At 48.8% G+C, this 17,467-nt stretch overlaps 1 protein-coding gene across 7 annotated transcripts in view; it reads left to right on the top strand.

Moving 5' to 3' along the window:
• PC (pyruvate carboxylase) overlaps positions 1 to 17,467 on the top strand; it is a 236,585-nt gene that overhangs the window by 17,503 nt on the left and 201,615 nt on the right. The window contains exon 1 of one of the 7 annotated variants that reach the window (XM_073351714.2): positions 15,200 to 15,223. The exons of the other annotated variants lie outside the window; for them this stretch is intronic. The gene's annotated coding sequence lies outside the window, so the exon portion shown is untranslated. Of the gene's footprint in view, positions 1 to 15,199; positions 15,224 to 17,467 lie in introns of those variants that run through there. 7 annotated transcript variants of the gene reach the window in all.

Here is a 17,467-nt window from a genome sequence, read left to right as displayed (position 1 = left end):
TCTGTGAGTGCTTGCTTATGTCCATTCCATTGTAGGTGTGTGTGTTTGCCACATGCACCGGTGCCAGAAGTTTTCCCCTCAGTGGTATCCATAGGAGACCGGCTCTGGTGCCCTGTGGAGTGGTGTGCATATGCCACGGTATAAGGGGCACTGCTGCCTCCCCCGCCGTTCCTTCTTACCACCAGTGATGGTGCTGGAATGTCTCCTTTTCTTGGCAAGCTTTCTCCTCTCAACTGCTCGTTGCAAACTTTGTTGTACATAGTTTAGTTTAGTTCCCTTAGTGTAGTTTACTGTTAGTTTGTAGTCCCTGATGGGGCATGCCCTGGTCCCTGTGCTTCAAACCATGTGACTGTTGCACATAGAAAACCTATGCCAGTCAGTGACCACCGCAGTAGCTGTTTGAGGTGCTTGGGGGAAACCCACGTTAGTGACAAGTGTCAGACTTGTAAAAGTTTTAAACCACGGACCAAAAAGGAGCGGTACGTTCTCCCCCCTTATGGAGTCCACACTTACACCGGCCCCAGAGCCGTCCAGATCGGATTCCGCTCCCGGCACCGTGGCTTCGGTGGGGAGTGCGCCGCGAGTGCTGACTGTGGACTGGTGTTGATCCTCCTCCTGGTACCGGCTAGAAAGCAAAGAAAGGCTGGGAGGGGAGGGCCGGAGGAAAGTAAAGACCTGCGAAGGGCAGCTCTTCACCTCAGATGGAGGTCAGGCCGCAGCTCCCGCTGAGCGGGCTAGCCCACTCCAGGGCTCACCTGCTACCTTGGGAAGCAGCAGAGGCATTCGGCACCCGGCGATGCCGTGCACACTGGAGGCCTTTCAGGCCACAAAGGACATTTTGTCCCTACCGGTGCTGACCACACCAGCCACGGAGGTACCCCGCTCCAGGGGAAAACCTGCCTTGGGACCCTTCCAACGGTGCCCATCAGTGTGGCACTGCTCCTCACCACAGGGAGTGCCCTGCCAGCACTCGCCTGTGCAGAGCCACCATGCCCCAGACACGGGGTGGCCCACCCATCAGAGTCCCTGGCGCTGGTCCCCGGGCTCCGAGCAGCACTCCTGGGGCTTGAGGAGACGATCGCCAGTGGAATGGTGCAGACCCGCAGGGGTCCCACTGCCCTGGTGCCGGGAACGTCCGAGCCGCACCCCCAGTGTGTGGCACTGCTCCAGCGGTTCGACCCACCGGTCCAGGGAACTCTGTTACCAGTCACTGGATCGCAGGTATGGTTCACTGCGGGTGCGCCGATGATCCCCGGTACAGTGGCCTACTCTCTCCCGTTCCTGCTCAATGGACCACTCGCTAAGCGTCAGGTGTAGATTGCCGGGTTATCGTTGATGATCTGCTGAATGCCAGCACCAGGTGGCAGGATCACGGCGCCGAGGGTCACTGCCCTGGTGCAAATCCTCAGCGGAGTTCCAGAGTTGGCACCGATGGGCCCAGGGTAGACAGACGGCCTTGGCACCATCCTGGTCCCCTGGACGCGGACCTTCCTCCTTGGGCTTCAACAGCGAAGAGGAGTCCCTACAAGTGGGTCAGGGCCACCCTGTGACTGTTGCAGAAAATCTATGCCTATCAGAGGCGCTGGCATTCTCCACAGCGCCTCCCAGTGCAGCATGGACTCAGGGCCAGTGGCCTGCCCCCTGGGACTTCTGGAATCCCTGGGGGGGTTTCACAGCCCTCACGGGAGCATAGGTCGGTTTCGGGCATCGGACAAGCGGTCAGCGACTGTCTCCACCCACCCCCTGACACAGATGTGACCCTAAAGCAGACCCCTCAGAGTCACCCGGCTGCGGCAGAGGTGCCCATGCAGGAGGCGACGGAGGTGGTGGCAAGGCCACTGTCTCTTCATCCTCGCCTGAGGAGGCGATTGCGGGACTCTCTCCCCCAGTCCCTCAGGATGATACCAAGGCTCATCAAGAGCTCTTAAAGAGGGTCACCTCAAACCTGGGGCTTTAAGCCAAGGAGTTGGTGGAGCCCTCAGACTCCCTCTTTGACGTGCTAAGTTCAGTGGCCCCTGCCAGGGTGGCATTGCACGTGCATGACGGAGTGGCAAAAATGACTAATACTCTGTGGCAGATGCCTTTGTCACTGCCCCCCATTTCCAAGCGGGCAGTGCGTAAATACTGCGTCCCTGGTAAGGGGGACGGCTATTTGTACACACATCCTGCCCCAAGCTCTCTGGTTGTGTCTGCAGTCCATGAGCATGACAGACAGGACCAACCAGGTGTGAAACCCAAAAACAAAGAGGCTTGATCTCTTTGGAAGAAAAGTTTATTCACCTACCAGACTCCAACTGCGAGTGATCAACCACCAGGTCTTACTTGGCTGCTATGATTTTAACTTTTGGCAGTCCCTGGCCAAGTTCTTGGACTCGCTGCCCGAGGAACCCAGGAAGGAATTCCTGGCTATTTCTGAGGAAGACAAAGCGGTGGCAAGGGAAGCCCTCCATGCAGCCTCAGATGCAGCAGACTCTACAGCCCGAACCATGGCCTTGGCCATCTCCATGAGGCGGGCGTTCTGGTTACGGTTGTAGGGCTTTACAATGGAGGTTCAGCAGTCCATCCAAGACCTTCCGTTTGATGGCCTGGTGCTGTTCTCTGAGCAAAGACACAAAACTGCATGGCCTGAAAGACTCCAAGGCAACCCTGCGTACTCTGAGCCTGTATACCCCAGGGCCGGCAAGGAAACGATTCAAGCCACAACAGACCCAGAGGTTTGGAAGTCAACCTCGGTCGGAGCCTCACTGTAAGAAGGGCAAGGCCTAAAAGCACCAGCAAGGCCACCAGCCAGCATCCTCTTCTCATTCAAGCTCCACCTGTAGCCAACAGAGTGGTAAGTAGGCGTTTTGAGGGTGCACTCGAGGGTGATCTTCCAGCCTGGATCCTGCATTCTGCTCCCCTGTTTATTTTCCAACCGCCTGTGCCCCTTCCTCCCTGCCTGGGCCTCTATAACATTGGACCGGTGGTTCCTCAGCACAGTAGCAGGGGGAGATACCCTCCCAGTTTATTTCTGTCTCCCACCTCCCCGTCACCGTCCCTCTTCAGGGACCCTTCTCATGAGCATCTGCTAGCACAGGAGGTGCCGGGCCTTCTGCAGGTGGGAGCTGTGGAAGAAGTCCTGCTGCATTTAAGGGGCAAAGGGTTTTACTTCCTCTATTTTTTAATCCCAAAGGCCAAGGGGGGTCTGCAGCCCATCTTAGACCTGCGAGGCCTCAACAGATGTCTCAAGAAGTTGAAGTTTTGCATGGTCTCCCTGGCCTCCATCAACCCTTCCCTCCATCTGGGGGACTGATACGCTGCCCTCGATTTTAAAGGATGCTTACTTTCATATATCAATATTCCACAGGCACAGATGTTTTCTGTGCTTCATGGTGAGGATCGCTCACTACCAATTTGTAGTGCTCCCTTTCAGCCTTGCAACAGCCCCGAGGGTGTTCATCTAGTGCATGTTGGTGACGGCAGCTTACCTCAGACGTTGGGGTATCCAGATTGACCCGTACCTCAACGACTGGCTCATCAAGGGTCGCTCCAGGACTTAGGTCCAGCTCAGTGTCACCGTGCTGCAAGCCGCATGCCGAGCCCTTGGCCTGTTGATTAACATTGATTTTTTTGCTTGTTTAACTCTATCCTTTGGACCGGGATTATCGAAGTATTCGATTCTGCTTGGGCCAGGGCTTTTCTGTTGCAGAACAGATTCAGGACAATGTTGGATCTCATTGCCAGCATCTCTGCACACCACGTCCCGGGTGTGCCTCAGGCTATTGGGGCACATGGTAGCGTGCACTTACGTCGTTCGCCATGCAAGACTCAGAATGCAGCCTCTTAAATTGTGGATTATGACAGTCTGTTCCTGAGGATCACCTGGACAAGGTCATCACGATCCCGCCGAAGGTACTTACTGTCTGCAGTGGTGAACCGACCCAAGGGTGGTGCTGGAAGGAGTGCCATTTGAGAGTCCATGGCCCATGGTCTCCCTGATATCGGATGCCTCAGACCTCGGTTAGGGAACAGATCTCGGTGTGCTGTGGACCCAGGCAACGTGGTTTCCAGAGGAGCTGGCATTACATATAAATGTCAGGGAGCTCAGAGCCATCTGCCTAGCATGTGGTGTCTTCCTGCCGCAGTTGTCCAGTTGAGTAGTGCAGGTGTTGACGGACAACATGGCCTCGATGTTCTATGTCAACAGGCAAGGGAGAGCATGCTCGTCGGTGCTCTTTCAGGAAGCACTTTGCCTGTGGGACTTTTGCATCCAGCATGGGATCCACCTGGAAGCTTTGCATCTCCCCGGCATCTGGAACATGCTGGCTGATCGCCTCAGCAGGTCCTTTTTCTCTCCCCATGAGTGGTCGCTCCACTCGGAGGTTGTCCAGGTGCTCTTCCAGAAATGGGGGGCTCCTCGAGTTGACCTGTTTGCCACCAGACAGAACAGAAAGTGTCATTGGAGTGACTTACCTGGAAAAGTGGAAGCATTTCTCCTGCTGGGTGTCAGTGTAGCATCTCCCCGACATGGTTGTCTCTGCAGTCCATCCTGGATTACCTGCTCCATCTAAATCACCACGGTCTCGCACTTTCTTCCATCAGGGTACACTTGGCAGCCATATCGGCCTTCCACCCGCGTGTCCAGGGCAAATTGATGTTCTCGCATGAGATGTCTGTCCAGTTCCTAAAAGGCCTTGAAAGGCTCTTCCTGCCGGTCCAGGACCCGGTTCCACAATGGGACCTCAACCTGGTTCTCTCTAGGCTCATGGGCCTGCCCTTTGAGCCTATGGCTTGTTGTTCCATTTCCCATCTGTCGTGGAAAGTTGCTTTCCTTGTAGCCGTTACCTCGGCGAGGCACAAGTCCGAGATTTAAGGCCCTCACTTCAGAGCCTCCATATACGGTATTCTAAAAGGACAAGGTCCAGCTGTGACCTCATCTGGCTTTCCTGCCTAAGGTGTTGTCCCCTTTTCATGTCAACCTGGATATCTTCCTCCTGGTGTTCTGTCCGAAGCTGTGCTCAACCAATGAGGAGATGTCCGGCATGCCCTAGCATTCTACCTGGAGTGCACCAAGCCCTTCTGCAAGTCAACCCAGCTATTTATCATGACAGCAGACAGGATGAAGGGTCTCCCGGTGTCCTTGCAGAGGATCTCGAATTGGATCACCACGTGCGTCCAGACCTGCTATGAGCTGGCGCAGGCCGAGCTGCTGCCTATAGTGAAGTGCTCAAGCGTCCTTGGCAGCCTTCCTTGGGCATGTCCCTATCCAGGGCATCTGCAGGGCTGTGATGTGGTCTTTGGTACACACGTTCACTACGCATCACTCAGCAAGCAAGAGATGATGCTGGATTTGGCAGACCTATGTTGCAACTGACACGTCCATGAACTCCTACCCGCCTCCAGTGTTACTGCTTGGGAGTCACCTACAATGGAATGGACATGAGCAAGCACTCCAAGAAAAGACAGTCCCCTTTTTTCATAACTGGTGTTCTTCGAGCTGTGTTGCTCATGTCCGTTCTATGACCCGCCCTCCTTCCCCATGGTCAGAGTTTCCGGCAAGAAGGAACTGAGGGTGGGGGGAGCCAGCAGCACCCCTTAACCACGGCATACACGTGCCACTCCAGAGGGTGCCAGAGTTGGTCCCCTGTGGATACCTCTGAGGGAAGAACTTCTGGTACATGTGGCGAGCGCACACACCTAACGTGGAGTGGTGGACATGAGCAACACATCTCGAAGAACACCAGTTACGAAAAAAGGGAACTGTCTTTTCTGCCTTCCTCTTCCAGGCTAAAGAGCCTTTAGTAACCAGTATAAAGGTGCCAGGCATTGATATAGCTTGTTCTGTGTCCCATGTAGGCATAGCTATACCATACAAGCACTTCTATAGCAATATAACTGCATCCACGCTAACAGGGTTGTGCACCAGCAGAGTTAAAGGGGGACAACTTGTGTGTGTGTGTAAACAAGATAGGAACACAGGACTGGAAGCAACCTTCTGGGTCGTTGAGTCCAGTTCCCTGCTATTGCAAGCAACCCCATTGTATCATGCCATTCATAAATTAATCTTAAACCTGGATTAATAGATGCTCAGGTCAGATGGGCCTACTGTGATCATCTAGTCTAGTGGTTCTCTACCTATGGCCCACGGGCCGCTTGCAGCCCAATCAGCACAGAGCTGCGGCTCATGTGACATCCTCAGGGCCAGGCAGGTAATATTGAATGCGGCCCACAATGGTAAATAGGCTGAGAACCACTGATCTAGTCTGACCTAAAATATTTCACAGGCCATTGGGACTGCCCTGACTTGATTCCTGATTGAACTAGAGCAGATCTGTTTAAAAAATCCCATTTTGATTAAAAATCTCCAGTGATGGAGAATCCACCACAACCCTTGGTCTGTTATTCTGCTGATTAATTACCCTTACTGATAGCTAGCTGGGTTGTTTTGCCCCCCACTCATCCTCCTGAGAGGCTGTTCCAGAACCTCCCTCTCCCGATAGCTAGAAACCTTCTTCTCATTTTCAGTCTTAATTGATTCCTGGACAGTTTATCCCCAATGGTTCTCATGCCAGCATTGTCCTTTTGCTTCTGTGGCTCTTCTCCCACCCTGGGGTTAACCCTCCAATATACTTAGAGAGAGCAACCAGATCTCCACCACCCCGTCAGCCTTTGTCTGCTCAGGCTAAACAGCCGAGCTCCTTCAGTCTCCTCTCAGAAGATGGGAGCACCATTCCCTGATAGGGTGACCAGATGTCTCGATTTTATAGGGACAGTCCCGATTTTGGGGTCTTTTTCTTATATAGGCGCCTATTACCCCCCACCCAGTCTCGATTTTTCCCACTTGCTGTCTGGTCACCCTGTTCCCCAATCAGCCTAGGAGCCCTGTTCTGCACCTCAGTCAATGTGGGTTCATCTTTGGTTACCAGAACTGCACACAGTATTCCAGATGAGGTCTGCCTGGTGCCTTGTCCAACGACATTACTATTTCCCTATCTCTATGGGAAACATGTTGCCTTGGATCTTAGCCTTTAATTCTCTTGGACACAGATAGGAGCCTGATCATATAAAGTTACTTTGGTTTAATACATATTGGTTTAAAAACCTATGCAGGTAAACAAATAGAAAACTCATAGTTTGATTTAAACCTGATTTATGTAGATGTTTAGCAAAAATTGTTTCCTTACTAAATTAAGCTAAATCAATACAAGCCAAGTCTAAATCGATTTGAAGTGTCTGCATGGGTCCTGTAGAGGGTTAACTAAATTGACTTAAACTGGTGCATCTTTGTACACAATGACTCACTCTTGCTGTGTCCAGCAGTGCTCAGTGGAATACCCATCCCCTCCCCAGCATCTGAGTCAGGGACTGCACAGAATCTACCACAGTGGCGGGCCCTGATCTCAGTCAGGTCTCTAGCTGCTACCATGGTGCTAATTAAAAAAATACAACTTTAACCTAAAACTCATTTTGTAGTAAAACCTCTGTCCATCTTCCCCCCGCCCCGCCCAAAATAAAGATGCTTTCAAAACTAAAAACCTTCCACCCCATGTAGTGATGCCTCTACTAGGTATGAGGTTGTAGATTTCACTGATAGCAAAACACTGTAGCAGAACCCCACAGTGCTTGGTTTGAGCGGGGTTTTATGCAAGGTTAGAGAGGGAGGTGCTGTGTTAGTTCTCATGGGTCGTGCCAGCTGACAGCTTGCCAAGTTGCCAGAGTCTCAACTCCTGTGGCTGGTTCAATTTTGAAAGGGAACACATGATGATTGTTTGGACTCTTTTTTATTTTATTTTTTTGCTAAACAGATTGCTTTTGTAGTCACATGACCTACATGGCTCAAGTTAGAGCTTGATCTTTAATAGATTGCGTGCGGGCAGAATTGGGTTTTATAAAAAAAAATTGTGCAGATACAGTGTCCCATGGGCACTTCTCAAAGACAGATCATCCTCCCGGGGAGTGGTTAGAAAAGTACGGGGTTGTGTATAGGATTTGAGTAACATCCTTTAAATAGTTCAGCCTTTAGTTGGCCTCCCTGTCCTCTGTTGTAGAAGCCACCAGAACCTAAAGCAGCAGCTGTGTATAAAGGTAGCTATATACAAACGTACAAGGCTGTCAAAGTTTCCTCCCTACTCTGAACTCTAGGGCACAAATGTGGGGACCCACATGAAAGACCCCCTAAGCTTATTTCTACCAGCTTAGGTTAAAACTTCCCCAAGGCACAAATTCTTTGCCCTTGGAGGGTACGCTGCCACCACCAAGTGATTTAACAAAGAATCAGGGAAAGGACCCCTTGGAGTTCCTATTCCTCCAAAATATCCCCCCAAGCCCTTACAACACCCTTTCCTGGGGAGGCTTGAGAATAATATCCTAACCAACTGGTTACAAAGGGATCACAGACTCAAACCCCTGGGTCTTAGGACAATGGAGAAATCAGTCAGGTTCTTAAAAGAAGGATTTTATTTAAAAATCACCTCTGTAAAATCAGGATGGAAAGTAACTTTACAGGGTAATAAAAGATTCAAAAACACAACAGAACTTCCTCTAGGCTTAGTTTCAAAGTTACAAAATACAGGAATAAACCTCCCTCCAGTAAAGGAAAAATTCACAAGCAAAACAAAAGATACTCTAACACGCCTTGCCTGGCTTTTACTTACAATTTTTGTAATATGAGAGACTTTTAGGATGGTTTATAGGAGGAAGAGTTTTCTGACCTGATGCTTCTCTGCTTCCCAAGAGAACACACAAAAACAAAGCCTTCTCCCCTCCTACCCCCGCCCAAGATTTGAAAGTATCTTCTTTCCCCATTGGTCCTTTTGGTCAGGTGCCAACCAGGTTATTTGAGCTGCTTAACCCCTTACAGGTAAGGAGGAATTCTAGGCTACCCTTAGCTGTATGGTTATGACAAAGGCCTAGTTAGTAAACACAGTTATTTGAAATCCAACTGCATCTATGACAAAACTCACATATGCTTTGTTGCACAGAGCCTAAAGATACAAGAGCTGTAGAAAGATACAAATCAGAGGGAGGTCTCTCTCTCTCTGTCCATTTAGGTCATCTAGACTTTTTTCTGCCCCTTCATAGACTTTAAGGCCAGAAGGGACCATTAGATCATATTTTTGCTCTGTGTGTGTGCAGCACCTAGCACAATGGGGTCCTGTCCATGACTAGGACTCCTAGGCACAACAGTAATACAAATAATAAATAATAATAACCTATCTGTATAGCACAGGCCAGAGAATTTCACCTAGTTTATCCTGTATTGTGCCCAGTCGCTTATGTTTGACTAACTATCTTCCAGAAAGACATCTAGTTTGAACTTGAAGACCTCAAAAGAGGAAGAATCCACCACTTCCCTTTGGAGATTTTTCCATTGTTTAATCCCCTGCTCTGTTAAAACTGTGTGCTTTGTCTCTCGTTTGAATGTGTCTGGCTTTTAACTTCCAACCATTGGTCCTTGTCCTCCCTCTCTGCTAGATAAAAGAGCCCTTTAATACCTGGGATTTTCTCCATAGTGTTTGGATCTGTGCAATTGCTGCCAGCTTCAGTCACTCTTGAGCATCTGCCAGTGGCATTTAAATAGAACTTCAGATGACCCCAGAGCTGTTGAGTGCACACAGGTCACCAGTCCATGTGGGAACAGACTAACCATCTGCAGCGAGGGTAACAGCCCTGGGAGCTAGGGGATCCTGTTTCCTTAAATAAAGGGCACTTGCTTTGATTAGCTTACCCAGTTGTGCTCTGGTCTCTCCCGTGTTCATTGGCATTTATTATTATTTGTATTACCATAGCACCTAGCAGCCCTAGTCATAGACCAGGACCCCACTGTGCAGGTGCAGTACAACCACAGAGCAAAGACGGTCCCTGCCCCAAAGAGCTTCCAATCTAAGTACAAGTCAAGAGACAACAGATGGAGACGGACAGACGGGGGAGTCTAAAGAATCAGCATGGTAGGCAGTGGTCTCAGTGCCCCACTGGCCTAACCATTGTTGAGTGTGTTGTAGACATCATGGCAAAGGAGAGTTTTTTAGGAGGTTAACGAGGTGGCTTTGTGGGAGTTTACAGGGAGCTCCTCATAAGAACGGCCATACTGGGTCAGACCAAAGGTCCATCTAGCCCAGTATTTTGTCTTCTGACAGTGGCCAATGTCAGATTCCCCAGAGGAAATGAACAGAACAGGTAATCATCAAGTGACACTCTAAAGCAAGAGGGGCAGCACTGGAAAATACCTGAATGGGTTTGTAGCAAAAGTAACAAGTGGGCAATGAAGGCTGGCACCATGGGCTGATGGCATGTGGTCATCGACAGCATGATCATGAATGAGAGATGATGGGTAGGTGAGGAATGGCTGTGAAGGGCCTTGAAAGGGAAGACAAGTAGCTTATGTTTTGTAACAAAAGAGAAGGGGAAGCCAGCGAGGAGGGGTGACACGCTGGACCACCCCTCTCATGAAACAGCTCCCAAATAAAGTGGGCATCTTCCACATCTGGATGGGATCTTTAATTGCCTTTGAAGTGTTCAGTTCTAAGATGGCAATATTGCTTTTTGAGATGGTGGTAAAACCACAGCTAAACCCGGTATTCCAGGTGAGGGTGTGCAGAACTTCTCCCTCTTATTGCCATGTGGCTTGATAGTCACATCATTGTGTAATGTGCTTCTGGATCCTGTTAATTGGTTGCTGAGGCCAATAAATCTCAGAGACTTCCACAGGCTAAAATCATAAGTGGGGTTTTTTGGTCTGTTTTTAGTTGTTATCTCTTCCAATTTAATTGGTTTTCCCTGAGTTCTGGCACATTGAAAGACAATCCCTTCCAGGACAGGAAGAATGGTCCAATGGTTAGTGCACTAGCCTATGACTTGGGGAGACCTGGGTACAGTTCCATGCTCTGCCAAAGGCCTGCCTGTGTGACTGTCTGGGCAAGTCTCTTAGTCTTTTTGTGCTCAGTTTCCCCATTTGGCAGACAGAAATTCCATCAAGCTGATGGGGGTGGAGGGTGCAAAGCCTCTGACATGGGGTGGGAAATAGGGCACCCAGGTATGGAGGATTGAAGGGCACTCAGAGCCCTTGGAGGAGACTGCGTATGTAAGGGAATGGGGCAAGACACAGAACTCCTGGTGTGGGGCAGGACATATACTGGGGGGACAAAAGGGAGGGTGTCACCCAGGGAGCTGTAGGTGAGGATGGAGGGATGCAAGGAGCAGTAAACTTGGCCAACACCTGCTATGAAATGTGCAACCTTCCAGTAGTGTTTCCTTATCCTCACAGGGGTGTTGTGAGGCTAACGCCATTAGAAGATATGAGGCACTCAGTGAGGACTGTCTAAGTTCATTAGATAGATACTCTATTCATTATTTTATACACCTCTCTCGTATCCTGCTCTCACATCAAACCCTAATCTCTTGCAGTCTCTCCTCATATTCGAATTTCCTGCTTTTAATGATGGTCATTACCCTGCTGTAGACCTCCTTCCATTTCTGCTGGATTTAATTTTTGAAAATCACTTGCCCGTTTTTGCTGCTATGTGGCCTGTATTGTCCGTGCGTGGAGCTGGCAGCTGGAATTTAATAGGAGCCCTGTATGATTAGCTGAGCTCTAATCAGCAAAGGTCAAGACTAGATGTTTCTTTTCCCCTGCTTAAAAGGAGTATTCAAAGCAGCCTGGCTTTCCACTGGAGCAAATCTACTTAATACGCCAGATTCTCTTCAGTGAGTCTTGATGACTTAATAGGGACTCTTTCTGCAGCTGTCTTAGCTTTGCTGCAGCGTTTGAATAGATCTGACACTTTTTAACAGATTTTTTTCCCCAGTAGGCCCTACCAGGGTGCCTGTAACGGTTTGGTTGGGATGAGGGATATAGTCTGGCAGCCTAGTTAATGGCTAGTGGAGGAGTCACAGTTCCTGAGGTAACTGCTCCTCTGTGCACCTTGAAGGCACCACACTTAGGCCTCAGGCCTCTAGCTGTCACCTTTCTTAGGGTGAGATCCTATCCCTCCAAACCGGGGACCTCAGACTATTGCAACACACTGTGGTTACCTCGGCAGGTCTGAGCACCTGCAGTCCCGTTCTCCCAGGGGCAGTGACAGGGCTGACCAGCCAGCCTTCCCAAAGCAAAGCACTGTTTGTTCAGAAGCAAAGCCTTCTGGAGAAAACAGAACTGGAAAAAAATAAAGTTTTATATGCAGGCCTGGCTTAGTAGGTGTCACCCATCTTCCATGTGGGGACCCTGGCAGTTCCAGAGTCCCTCAGGTCCCAGGCAGGGCCTTCCCTCTGGGCCACGGAAGGTCTTTTGCAAATCCTGGTAGCACAGGGTTGTGTATTTATCATCTCTCTCAGGGTACATTCACGCTGTGATAATAGGCCCACAGCATGGCTGCTACTGGCTCTGCACTTTTCTAGCCCTGAAGCCCAAGCCCGAGTCAGCCGACCTGGGCTGTGAGACTCAGTGCTGCAGGGTTTCTGCTGCTATGCTGTCTCTTTGCAAGTCAAGCCCTGCTAGCATTGCAAACTCTCTTTAGAAACCGAACCTCACTGGTTTTTCCTGCTGCTGCGATCTCCCTTTTTAAGCCTTCTCTGATCCGGAGAGTTGACCCATTTTGGAGCATAAAACAGTTTGGTTCAACTGCACCGGCCCAGCTGAATGGAGGAAGGGTGGCCCAGTGGTTAGCATACTAGCCCACAGTTGGGAGACCTGGGTTGAAGCCCCCACTTTGCTACAGGCTTCCTGTGCCGCCTTGCGCGTGTCACTTAGATCGAGCTCCTCAGATAGATTTAGGTGCCTAAAGAGCTTTGAGGATCTGGGCTTTAACCTCTCTGTGCCTCAGATCCCTGTCTGTAAAATAATGGATAATCGTACCTTACAGTGGTGGCAGTAGGAGGGTAAATACTGTAAAGATTGCCAGGTGTTCAGCTGCTATTGTAACGAGGGCTGTGTAAGTACCGAAGAGTGAATCAACCTAAGTTTTGCCATATTTCCGTGCAATCCTGAAATGCGGTGACTTCTGGGTACCTATCCCACAATGCTCAGCTACCCAGAATGATTTATCATGTATCTGTATTGGGGTAGCGCCTAGGAACCCCAATCATGGCTCAAGGTCCCACTGTGCTAGGCACTGTGTGGACACACAATACAGTCCTGGCCCCAGAGAGCTTACGGTCCAAGTACAAGGGCTACATGGGGAGGTTATTTCGGAAGATAGGGTGGTAGAGTGTGAATTTAAAGGTCTATAGCTGTTCCAGTCAATTTTCCCATCTAGAAAAGCCCCAAGACCTCAGTACTGCCAACTCCAAAGATTGAACAAATCATGAGTCGGGCACCAAAAACCATGATTGCCCTAAAAATCATGAGGTTTAAAAAAAAATTACTTGTCTTATGGTTTGAGAAACGACACAGCAGGCAGTTGCAGTTAGCACTTTCTGAAGGGTCTCAACTCGGGCCCTAAATTACTAGTTGTTATGGATCCACAGGCTCGCTGCTATGACCCCAGCTTTAGAACAGCCTCTGGGGGGACCCCTTCAGTGAGCCAGACCCCCTCGGGGTATCAGTCTTCATTCAGTACTCCTGCTTCCCACTGTGAGCTCTGTTCAGGGAGTCCCACTGAGGCAGAACCCGGAGGGAGACTTGTACAATCTGAGGGAGCAATGCACCTCCACCAGCATCTGCAGTGACATTCCCACAGTGTTGCCAAAACAGAAGGGTTTATTCCTTCATCTGGAGCGCAGCATAGAGAATCCTTGGTTAGCATAGAGAGAAGGAAGTTACAGCATGGTCCATCTGAGTTAGCCCAGAGCCCTAGCTAAGCAATATATCCCCCTCTTGGCTCCCACTCTGGCCCCATTTGTCCAGGATACCAGGCCAGTCCCACCTGCCTCCCCCAATCAGTCCTTTATTGTCCAGCTGATCAAACCCAGCTGGCTTCCTGCGGAGGGTGGAACATCTATGGTCATATTAGTTGCTAGGTAACAAATGTGTTGGGGGGTTGGCTTTGCTGTTGTCTTCATGGCCTCTCCAATGAGATGGGCCCCAAACTCAAGGCAGCTAGGCGTCAGCCACACCTGTGTGGTACCCTGCCCGAGAGTCAACAGCCTGTTTCCGCCCCCTCTGGTGCACCCTCTATTAGTTTTCCCAGGGGTATGCAAATAATGCAGCATATAGGGGAAACTGAGGTGCACACAGCGTTAATACAAAATATTACAGAAAATTCCGTCACACTAGTCAGCTTTGGAAAATGTGCTACAAAATGATTTGTGCTCTACTTTTATAGCGAGAGACTTAAGAAGCTCAATCTATTTATTTTATCCAAGCGAAGGCTAAGAGGTGACTTCCCCATGGTCTAGAAGGACATGTGTAGGGAGAAGGCTTGTGACAGTAGAGGGCTTTTTAGTTGTGAGGGGAAAAAAGCAGAACAAGATTGAATGGTTAGAAGCTGAAGCTGGACAAATGCACATGATAAATTAGCCACGTGTTTTTAACTGGGAGGGTTGTTAACCTTTGGAAAACTGACCTAGGGATGGGGTGTCGCTTGGTGTCTGTAAATCAAGACTGCATATCTTTCCATAAGATTATTATTAATATTTATTATTGGAGTAGCACCTGGGAGCCTCAGTCCTGGAACAGGGAACCCCATTGTACACACTGTACAAACACAGAACAAAAAGGCAGTCCCTTTCCCAAGGAACTCACACTCTTAACTCAAACAGAAGTTTAGGAGCTTGATGCAGTTACTGGATGAGCTTCCCTGGCACGTGCTATGTAGGAGGTCAGAGTAGATGATTGGGATTCAGGATGAGCCCTTCTGGCCTTAAAAAATCTGTGAAAATTTTGGCCTTGGATTTCATGATCACAGACAGAAGATAGGACTTGAAGAAACACTAAGTGTGGCTGCGAAAGAAACATTTGCCCATCGAATTGTCATGTTTCTGACTGTGCACTTCAAAAATGTAGTCTGTAGGTATTTCCCCCCCGCCCCCCAAGTGCATCTCCTCCCACAAAGGACAACAATACTTTTGCATGCATGGAGGGAGGGACTACTTACAAATGCTTTGAATTCTTTGGATTTTGCACAAGTCCCTGGCAGCTCAAGACAATCTTGTTTCCCCCACCCACTTGTTTCACATGATTCGCGTGGTTAGATTATCAATCTCAAGAACGCCAAAGCAAACATTCTGGTTTACATTTTTCTCTAACCTCCCGCAAGGTGAATTGTGAGAACTCTCTGGATACTTTGCAGACTGTTCACTAGGCAAAGAGGTATGTTCTTACTTGTTAACTAACACGGTTTGTAGTTTTCATGTGTGTTAGCAGGCCAAGGTAAGGACTAGGGAGTTACTAGGACTAGTATGGATGCATGCCACGTGTTTTCCCAAGGCTGCCCATGTTTGTTCTTAACCTTGGGCATAAGAGATGCAGGTGCACATGCAGGAGAACGCCATCAGGTTTAGTTTTAATGCCTGTGCTAGAACACAACCAGCTAACTTAACTAAAGCCTTGTCTTCACTAGGAAAAAAGGGTCATAGATTTATAAGGCCAGAAGGCACCATTGGATCATCCACTCTGCTCTCCGTTTATATCACTGGCTGGAGACTGTCACCCATTTACCCCTATATTGAGTGCAATAACATGTGTTTGACTAAAGCATCTTCCAGAAAGGCAGCCAGTCTGGATTCGCAGACATCAAGAGATGTGGAATCCACCACTTCCCTTGGGAGCGTGTTCCTGTGGTTGATAGCCTTCGTTTTTAAAAAATTGTGTTTTCTACTTAATTTTGTATTTGTCTGGCTTTACCTTCTAGCCAGTAGTTCTTGTTCAGCCTTTCTTCACTAGATTGAAAAGCCTTTTATTTTCTTCCTGCAGTGGTTCTTATGTACTGGGATCAAGTCCCCTCTTGATCTTCTTTTATTAAGTTGAACAGATTGAACTTCTTAAGTCACTGGGCTCAAAACAGGGGTAGCTGAGTGAAATGTAGGTGTCTGTGATATACAGGAGGTCAGGCTAGATGATATAATGGTCCCCTCTAGCCTTAAACTCTATGATGTCTCTCACTGTAAGGCATTTTTTCCAGCCCTTGGATCATTTTTATGGCTCTTCTCTGCACCCTCTCCCATTTTTCAAAATCCTTGCTAAAATGTTGACACCAGAGCTGGATGCAGTAGTCCAGTATCAGTCTCCCCAGTACCGTATACAGAAGTGAAATCACCTCCCTGTTAACATGGAGGCAAACATGAGGCAAAACCCTAGGCTCCCAACTAACATTTACCTTGATCCACTAACGTATGAAAGCTACAATCTTCCTTCTCTTCATGAGGATTTCACCGCATCTTTTGCTAATGTGGTCAGAGCATTTCTTTTTTCTTAGTGTGGGCGCATCTGTGAAGCTTAAAATCTCAGGACCGATCTATGCTAGAAACTTTCGCTAGTATAGTAATGTCCTAGATTAATAGATTCTAAGGCCAGAGGGCCCACTGTGATCCCCTAGGCTGACTGCTCGTAAAGCACAGGCCATAGGCCAGCCCCGAATTAATTCCTGGTTGAGCTAGAGCAGATATTTTAGAGAAAAAAAATTGAAAAATTCAGTTTTGATTGAAAAATTGCCTGTGATGTCTTCTAGGGAGAGAGTGAGAGTGTTCGCAAAAAGAAAAGGAGGACTTGTGGCACCTTAGAGACTAACCAATTTATTTGAGCATGAGCTTTCGTGAGCTACAGCTCACTTCATCAGATGCCTTCAGTGGAAAATACAGTGGGGAGATTTATGTACACAGAGAACATGAAACAATGGGTGTTACCATACACACTGTAACCAGAGTGATCAGGTAAGGTGAGCTATTACCAGCAAAGGGGGGGGGGGGTTGTGTGTGAACCTTTTATAGTGATAATCAAGGTGGGCCATTTCCAGCAGTTGACAAGGACGTCTGAGGAACAGTGGGGAGGGGATAAACATGGGGAAATAGTGAGAGTGTTGTGTGACTTCTCTGACCTTTTCATACCGGCAAAATTCCTGGTGTATACGCAGTAATACTGGCATAAAAGTCATTTTGCTGGCATAACTTATTTCACTTGGGGATGGTAGAACCTCTACTGGCAAAACCACTTTGTTTTGCGGACAGAAGCTGCGTCTGTTTAGGATTTGCTAGGAGAGTTATACCGGCAAAGGTGGTCTAGGGTAGCCAAGGCCTGAATAGGCGAGACAGATGGAAGGAGCACATAGGCACAGAAAGGTGAATTGACTTGGCCTTGGCTATGCTAGAAATGGTTTGCCAGTATAGCTATGCCTGTCGAGCTCTAGTGCAAACAGAAATTCATTCAGAGAAGCCCTATCTCCTGTGGTATGTAGAAGCGTCAGACTAGATGATCGTAGTGGTCCCTTAGGAGCTAGGAATGAAGACACAGCTGTTACTAACAAAAAAGTATTGTTTTGCTGGTATAACTGTGCCTAGACTAGGGCTTATACCAACAGTTATGTCAGTAAAAGAAAACCAAACTGCACCTTAAACAATC

The sequence above is a fragment of the Lepidochelys kempii genome, chromosome 7 (assembly GCF_965140285.1).
Source record: "Lepidochelys kempii isolate rLepKem1 chromosome 7, rLepKem1.hap1, whole genome shotgun sequence".
Taxonomy (NCBI): domain Eukaryota; kingdom Metazoa; phylum Chordata; order Testudines; family Cheloniidae; genus Lepidochelys; species Lepidochelys kempii.
The sequence above is the reverse complement of the archived record's forward strand: the minus strand, read 5'-3'. Positions and strand labels throughout refer to the sequence as shown.